The following is an 8044-nucleotide window of genomic DNA, read 5'->3' as shown; positions in this document are numbered from 1 at the left end:
TCTCTGAGGCAAGGCTGTAAGCTGCCAAGCTTACTGCAACCTGTGGTGGTCCTTGGCTCCCGAGCTCCAGGATACCTTTCTACCTGAGCTGTGTAACACTCAGTATCCTTGGCTCCCGAGCTCCAGGATACCTTTCCACCTGAGCTGTGTAACACTGGGTATTCTGTGACTCCCGAGTGCCAGAATACCTGACACACTCCTGTTCCATCCTGTCCTGACCCATCCCGACGAAACGCTTACAGTTTCTCTGTGTACCCTTGGCTGTCCTGGAACTCTCTCTGGACCAGGCTGACGTCAAACTCACAGAGCTCTGCCTGCCTCTGCCTTCCGAGTGCTGGGATTAAAGGCGTGCGCCACCACACCTGGCTGACAGGAGCAATTTAAAGTAGGGGTCATCAGTTTGGGCTCACAGTTAGAGACCGTGCGGTCCGTCACAGCAGGGAAGTCATGATGGCTTCCAAACAGTGGGAATGTGATAGCTACATCACATCTACAGTCAAGAAGGAAGGGAGAGGGGAGGGCAAGCCAGAAGGGGAAACCATCTGTAACCTCTAAGACCCACCCCCAGTGACACACTTCCTCCTGAGAGACTCTGTCTCCTAAGCCTCCCAAAGCAGCACCACCAACTGAGGAGCAGGTGTTTAAAAATGCTATTATTGATTATACGTCCCTATGTATTTATGTGGGAGTGTGTGCACATGAGAGAAAATCCCTCAGAGGTCAGCAGAGAGCGGCAGATGCCTCTGGAGCTGAGGTGGTTCTGAGCCGCACGGTGTGGGTGCTTGGGTATCCAACTCGGGTCTCCTGGGAACACAGTACCCGCTTTAGCCCCTGACCATCTCTCCAGCTCCCAAAAGGAGGCCAGTGCCCAGCACACCACACCCCAGGTCTGGTGGTGTGTCTCCTCCTGTGTGCAGGGCTCCTTAAGGCTGCGTCCCCAGGGCACTAGCACAGGAAGGGGTGGAAAGAGAGCATCCCTAACCAAGAGCCTTTGGCTAACCCTGAGCCTCAGTTTCTCTATGTGTACTATGAGAGCCAGCACAGATCAGATCTGAGGGGAGCTGGCCTTCCTGTGAAGTCATAGGGCAGAGTCCACAACCCCTGACAAGGTCGAAAGAGCTTCTTCTCCAGCCCCTTCGACTTCCTGCATGCCTTTTCTTGTCATCTGCTCCTTTTTTAAAATTGTTTTCGAGACAGGGTTTCTCTGTGTGTCCTGGAACTCGCTCTGTAGACCAGGCTAGCCTCATACTCACAGAGACCCACCCACCTCTGCCTCCTGAGTGCTGGGATTAGCCTGGGATTCACCACTGCAGCGGGCCCTCTGCTCTTGTCTCTTTGTTCCCGGCCCTCACTCCCCTGCCCCTGTCAGCGTTTGTGGGTGCCCTGCACGTTTAGCTCTCCATGGCGGGGCTTCCCAGCTCCTCGGTTGGAGGTGAGGTGTTCACCACAGCTTCTCTGTGAAGTCCTTCCTCTGTGTATGTTTTTTCATTGTTAAGGCTCCCCATGGCCATTCCCCCGATGAACCTAATGCATGTCACACGTGCATTTCCATCCCTGAGCTGGGGGTGTAGCTCAGTTGAGAGAGAGGCTGCCTGGCATCAGCCCAGAACCTCCTCCCCATCCATGCTGTGATGGGGCACACCTGTGGTGCCACTATTTGAGAGGCAGGTGCGAGAGGCTCTGAAGGTGAAGGCTAGCCTTGGTACATAAGACTCTGCCTTAAAAAAAATAATAATAGGGGCTGGAGAGATGGCTCAGCAGTTAAGAGCACTGGCTGCTCTTCTACAGGACCTGGGTTCAATTCCCAACACTCACACAGTAGCTCACAACTGTCTATAACTCCAGTTCCAGGGGATCCAACACCCTCGCATAGACATACATGTGGGCAAGACACCAACGCACATAAAATAAAAGTAAGTAAATCATAATAACATGTTTCAAACATCTCTGTGCTGCCCCCAGATCTCCATGGACACAAGCATCTTTTGTACTCATGTCCTTAGGAACATACAGGAGCTCCCCTGAGGTACTGTGGCCAGGGTTGGGGCTGCTAGGCCCCAGGTACTAATCAGTCTAAGCAGAAAACAGTGTTTACCACAGAGGGCCGAACACAGAGCACTGGGGACTGGAGGCATTGGAGGCCTAGTGAGTGGCTTCTTGAGGAAGGCGAGCTGTCCCCAGCGTCAGCAAGAGCAGGTGACTACTGTCCCCTACCGGTGGAGAAAGCCTGGTTGATGGCTGGTTTGCTGCCCAGAGGGGCCTTTGGAGGTAAAGCAGCTGCCACTGAGGAGACACCTTGCTGCCCACATGGAGGAGAGCCTGCGGCTCCTGTCCTCCCTGTCCAAACACTCCTCTTGCAGGATTGCAGTCCGGCTGCACCCGTAAGAAAGCCCTGTCCCCAAGGGAGCTCAGTCAGTATTGGAGGAAACCTGCCAAGGCCACTGGCTGGAAGTCAGCTGATGAGGAGCCTGGGGAAGGAGACCTTTGGGAACCAGTCCTTTGTGACACAGAGAAGAGGGGGAGAATGGAGAAGCCCTCAGAACAAAAGCTCTAGCCAGCACCACAGGCAGGTCCATCCCTGGCTAAAATAGCCAGCCGAGGGTAGGACGTAGCTCAGTTGGGAGAGTGCTTGCTGAGCTACCTACACAGAGGCCTGTGTTCAGTGCACAAGTCAGTCGTGGTGGCGGTGGCGCACGGCTGTAACCCCAGCACTCAGGAGGTGAAGACAGAAAGACCAGGGAATTAGAGCAGCACTGGGGAGACGCCTTAGCTGGCAAAGCGCTCGTGAGCAGGCGACCTGAGCGAGATCCCGAGAGCTCCTAGAGACGGCCAGCCTTGGCGGTGTGCTTGGAGAACCCCAGTGCTGAGGAGGCGGAGACCGGGACAGGATGATCCCTGGGGCTCACACCCAAGGTCGACCTCTGACCTCCACAGACACACACAGACACACACAGTGGGCCCCATGAGACACTATCCTCACCCCTCCCAAAAACCAAACAACAAAACAAAACAAAAAAACCCAGCCTGCTAAGCTGGTTGTGCAGCTGTTACAAACCACACCTGCTTCGTTCGCACTGAGCCTGTCTGCCTGTCCACGCAGCTGTATGAAACTGGCGGTGGAGAGTGTTCATGTCTGTCACTCATGAGCCTGGACCTGCCTTCCCTTGTGGACCTGGCTCACTATGTCTCCACTAGGACAACCACCTTCCTGGGTGCGTGAATTCTGTCTCGACCTGCTCACCCCTTCCGGGTTCCGGTTGCATGTGGGCAGTGCGGCCCACTTTGTACCCTTCCTTTCTGCCTTTAACCTTCGTGCCCCCCCCAGTTTCTCGGGGCTTTGTGATGTCTGAGACGGGTGCCTGTGATCCCAGAGTTTGGGGAGTTGGGGGGCTGAGGCAGGAGAACCAGGAGTTTGATCAGCCTCGGCTTCACAGTATGAGATCCTAACAAACCAACAAGAAACAAAAACAGGAGCCATCCCCACTTGCCAGGTCAGTCCCCTCAGTGCCCTGGACTGTGTTCTCTGAGCCACAGGGAACTGTGGGAAGTGGGAACTTGTCCTCCCAGGTTTCCTGCTCGGCCCTGTGTTGAGCCTTCACCCTGGGAGGGCAGAGGGTCTCCGCCTGTTTCCCAGGCTGAGGGCTCGTCACTGAAGACTTAGCTTTCTGCAGCGTCAATTTCCCAGAGAACGTACTAAACATTGTCATCGCCAGTGACACCACAGCTGGAAATAGCAGCTCTGAATGGGAGGGAGAGACACGCATTGTGTGTGGCGTGCAGCTGGCTTCCAAAGCGGGTCCCTTCCAGGGAACCGTAGGAAAAGTGAGGAGAAGCTGAAAGTGGGCATATCCGTTCCCATCCCTCGGTGTCCTGTCTCCAGGGGGTGTGCACACCTCACGTTCGTTTTTAATCCTCCAAGTCCGTCAAAAAGGTTCAGAACGGGACCCGTTTCACAGCTGTAGAGGCAGTGGGGGGCGGCGGTCAGACACCACCAATGTGACAGAAAGCCAGAGGAATCTGCACACAGCGCCCCATCTGCTTAAGGCGCCATGTGCCCTGGGCTGCCATGTGTCACCTTCCCTGCGGACGCCTGGATACGAGTGCGAGTGAGACCCCAGCCTTTTACATTTCCTATTGTAGCCCAGGCTGGCTGAGAACTTGTGACCCTCCTGCCTCAGCTTTCCAATTGCTAGGATTATAGGCATGCTCCTCCGTGCCCAGCTAAGGAGGCCTTTGTTCTGAGACAGAGTGAAGCTATGTAATCCAGGATTTCCTCCAAAAGGTGATTCTCCTACCTCCATCTCCTGAGGGCTAGGATTACAGACATCCACTACCATGTTAGGCCTTTACAGACTGCTAAGTAAGCACCTACTGTGTGGCGGGCACCAGGGACACATTTTCTCATTTATCCCGCCCCCCATCATCACAACAGGAGGGACTTACTCTCCCCATTCTGTGGAGGCAGCTATGGAGACAGATGCTCCCAACGGATGAAATGTCGCGCTCAGGCGGGATGGCCGTCCTTTCTCCTGGTTGGGCTGAACTGAGAGTCATGTGATTTGAGGGCTTGTGGCCTCTCCTTGGCCTTCCTTGTGTTCCCTCAGGCTGCTCCCCACCCTCCCCACCATTTTCTTGCCCTGGGAACCAGATGAGCAGCAGTCACGCATGGTACTTTCCCGGGCTCTCCTCCCCCATGGCCCAGGCGGTGCACAGAGCCCTGGCAGCCCCAGGGATCCCCCATCTGGCTGCTGAAGCTTGCCGTCTCCTGGGAAGCAGTTCCTATAGCTCCAAACAGGTGCAGAGGGCTGGAAAGACCTGCTGTTTCAGGGCAGGTAGGCGAAGGCCCCTGGAGTCATGACTTCCCGAGACAAGTGAGGAAGGTGTCACTATCCAAGGTGGCTTCCCGAGCCTGGGGAGGGACGCTGCCTATGGCCCTGTGGACAAGGTGTCCAGGCACAGCCTGGGTGTCAGAGAATGTAGTGGGACGACTTAGAGCAAACACAGCCAAGGGCTGAGCCATGGCCGCCCTTTGTGACAGGTTAGTGCAAGGGGTCTAGACTTGCAAGGGCATGATGGTCTCAGGGTATAGGGGACATTTTCCTCCACTCACTCCCAGGAAACTTCTAGAGCCCAGTCAGCAAGGGACTGAAGAGTCCAGGCCTGATGCCTTTAAACTCTGGTTGGTGTCACTTGACGAACACGACATCAGGTTCCCAGGTCAGAGCCTTTCAGAATGGAAGGTGCCCGAGACACCCCTCCGCGCTGTCTTAAGATGTGGAAAGCGGGCTCAGAGAGGGTAAGCAAGGCTGCATGGCACAGCCAGCCACCCCGAGTCCACACTCCAGGTGTGCTCTCTGCTTATGCAGCTCCTGGAAGTCCCTGGGATAAAAGTCACCATCCCTACGAGTGCTCAGCCTGAGGGGCCGTCAGAAGAGAGGGTGTTGCCCTAGATGTTGCTTGAAAACTGAGGCCCGGTTCATTTTAGTGTGTGCACTTTACAAAGACGCCACCGGTGTGCTGGGTTTCCCTTGCTGGGCCCCTGGGAGATGTAGACTCGGGAAACATTCTGCTGCGAGCCTGTGGGAGCCAGAGGAGTCCCAAGCTTAGTGTGTTTCCCAGGGAGCAAGCTGCAAGGCGAGGGCAATAGCAAAGGCAGGTGTGCCGAGGAGAGGTCACTGTGAGTGTACGGAAGTGTGACTTTGTTCTGTCATTGACCTTCTGTGTGACCTTGGGTGGGCGCCACCCATGTTGTCTGGACATTCTTTCATCGTTTCTGCAGCCCCCACCCCCACCCCGCTGGTGTCCCTGGTACTACGGTCCTTCTTCCCTCAGGTTTGCAAAGCCTGGGAAAGGGTTGGGGTTGAGATGGAGGTTTTACTCCCGTTTCAGCTCAGGGTTGCTGAGTGACTTAGTCTCTGCATGTGACAGCTGGTGAATAAGACTCTCCCGAGGGCTCTGTCTGGATCTGACCATGGACAGCAAGTGAGTGACAAGCCATCTCCTGCCCGCTCTGGGCTGACATGGCAGCCAAGGATGCTGTTAATTTTGCTGTTTACAGAAAGAAGTCCAGTGTAAGTGGAGGTTTTTTTTTGGTGTTTAAAGCCAGATGGTATTTCCTGCCTTGATCAGCCTCAGAGCTTTGGTTCCCATGGCAACCCTGAAGTTCCACCTACTGCAACTTCCTCATTCTCCAGGCTCCTTCCTCTTCCACCATAGTGTCAGGGGCCCAGGAGAATAAAGCCATCAGCTAGTGTGGTGCATCGAACTTCACAGCTGACACCACACTCCAGCGTTTATGACCTCACTTCTGACTGCAGCCTTGTCACAGAGCATCTTCTGCGTTCTCTCTGCTGCGCGCAGGGAAACCCAGGCTCCGGAGACAGACGACCTGCTGCACTTGCCCTCAGGGTGTCAGCATGACTCCAACCATGCCTGATGCCTCTGGACCTTTGGTGGGATGAGCATGCCCTCTTGACCTCCGCTGTGCTTTCAATCCCTCAGTTCCTAAGTGGCCGGTTTTGTCTGTAAATTGGGCTAAAATCAAGGTGTGGCATCTTTACCAAGTTAACTTCTCTAGACCTCACTTGACCTGCAAAATGGTAATAATGGCACCTCTGAAAGGGTGGGGAGATCACATGTGGACACATACATACCACGGTATATAGCAACTGGATTTGAAGAAGACCTAAGATCGACCGTAATCACCCCCAAGACACTGGGTGGATTATCCTGCTTGTGGAACCTGATTCATGGAAGTCTGAGAGGTGTCCAACTTGACACTTAAGCGTGTACTGTCATCTACAGACGTGTTGGGCACACAGCTCTGTGATGCAGCTTTGCAGACTGCAGGTTGGACATGCCTGTAACAGCATACAGTGCTTCTTTGCTGTGCAAAGAGCAGTGCACACCTTCTCAAGATGCAATGGCCATGCACATTCCTGACAACCTTGTAGGGGTTTCACCTATGAATGACCTGGGGAATAGACCCTACTTTAAGTAGCAGGACTGTAGCTTACAAGCACTGTGCCAGTGTTCTGAATGGTTCATTGTGCAGAGAGGCATGGCCATATCTAGAGAAAACTCCAGAAGCTTCGGGGCTCTAGAAGTGTGGGCAGGAGCCGGTGTGGAGTAGTCCTCCAGGTATAAGATTGTTAGCAGGGCTCATGAGGCTGCTACCTACATTAAGCACATCCCAAGACCCCACGGGGCTTTGGCAGCAATTGTGCCTGACCTTGGGACACTCAGTAGAGGATGGGAAGATGTGAACAGGTGTCTCTTGCATGACAAAATTACACTCATTGATAATGACTTGGCCACATCTTTTGAACAAAATTTACTTTTTAGAAAGTCATCCTTTCTCAGGGATGCCAAAGGACACATTTAAGCTCATGACAGAAGGGGGTCGAAGAGGAACTGACAGTCTGCACCTGGTCTTGCTCTTTCTGCCAGTTTTCTTTGCTCTGTATTCTGTATGACTGTGGTTTACAAACTGAATTATGTGCATTAAGTTAATTGCTATCCAATTAACAAATATTTTCTATTCATTCTTGCAATCAGTCTGGCTGGTACATCTCATAACCAGCTCTTCTGTCTGTCCCCAGCTCTGCGGTGGTCAATGTGGCGGTGCCAAGTGGCTGATGAGTGGTTGATCCCCGCATGACAGACAGAAATAAAACAATGACCAGGAGCTCGGGTGCCAGGAATGCTTTCCTTGTGGTGAGCCCTCAGACTGCCGGCCGACTAAGCTCCACGCCTGCCCCCTTGAGCCAGGACTGTCATTATTCTAGAGGATGACGAGCAAGGCAAGGGCTTGGCTTGGCTCCTGGGGCTTCCCCAGCGCCTGGTGATGCTCAGACCTCAGCAGACGAGCCTGCGTCCCAGCTCCCACGATCCCTAAGGACACGGTAAAGTCAGCTTACCCAATAATTCATTCACAGAGCCCTCTGCCTCTGGGCCCTTACCACTGGTCCCCCATGCTGCATGACCCTTACCCTCCTTATTCTATGTGGGTTTCGAGAGGCAGACTCTACTAGTGTAGGATGGC

The sequence above is a fragment of the Mesocricetus auratus genome, unplaced genomic scaffold (genome assembly GCF_017639785.1).
Source record: "Mesocricetus auratus isolate SY011 unplaced genomic scaffold, BCM_Maur_2.0 Super-Scaffold_6730, whole genome shotgun sequence".
Classification (NCBI taxonomy): Eukaryota; Metazoa; Chordata; class Mammalia; order Rodentia; family Cricetidae; genus Mesocricetus; species Mesocricetus auratus.
The sequence above is the reverse complement of the archived record's forward strand: the minus strand, read 5'-3'. Positions refer to the sequence as shown.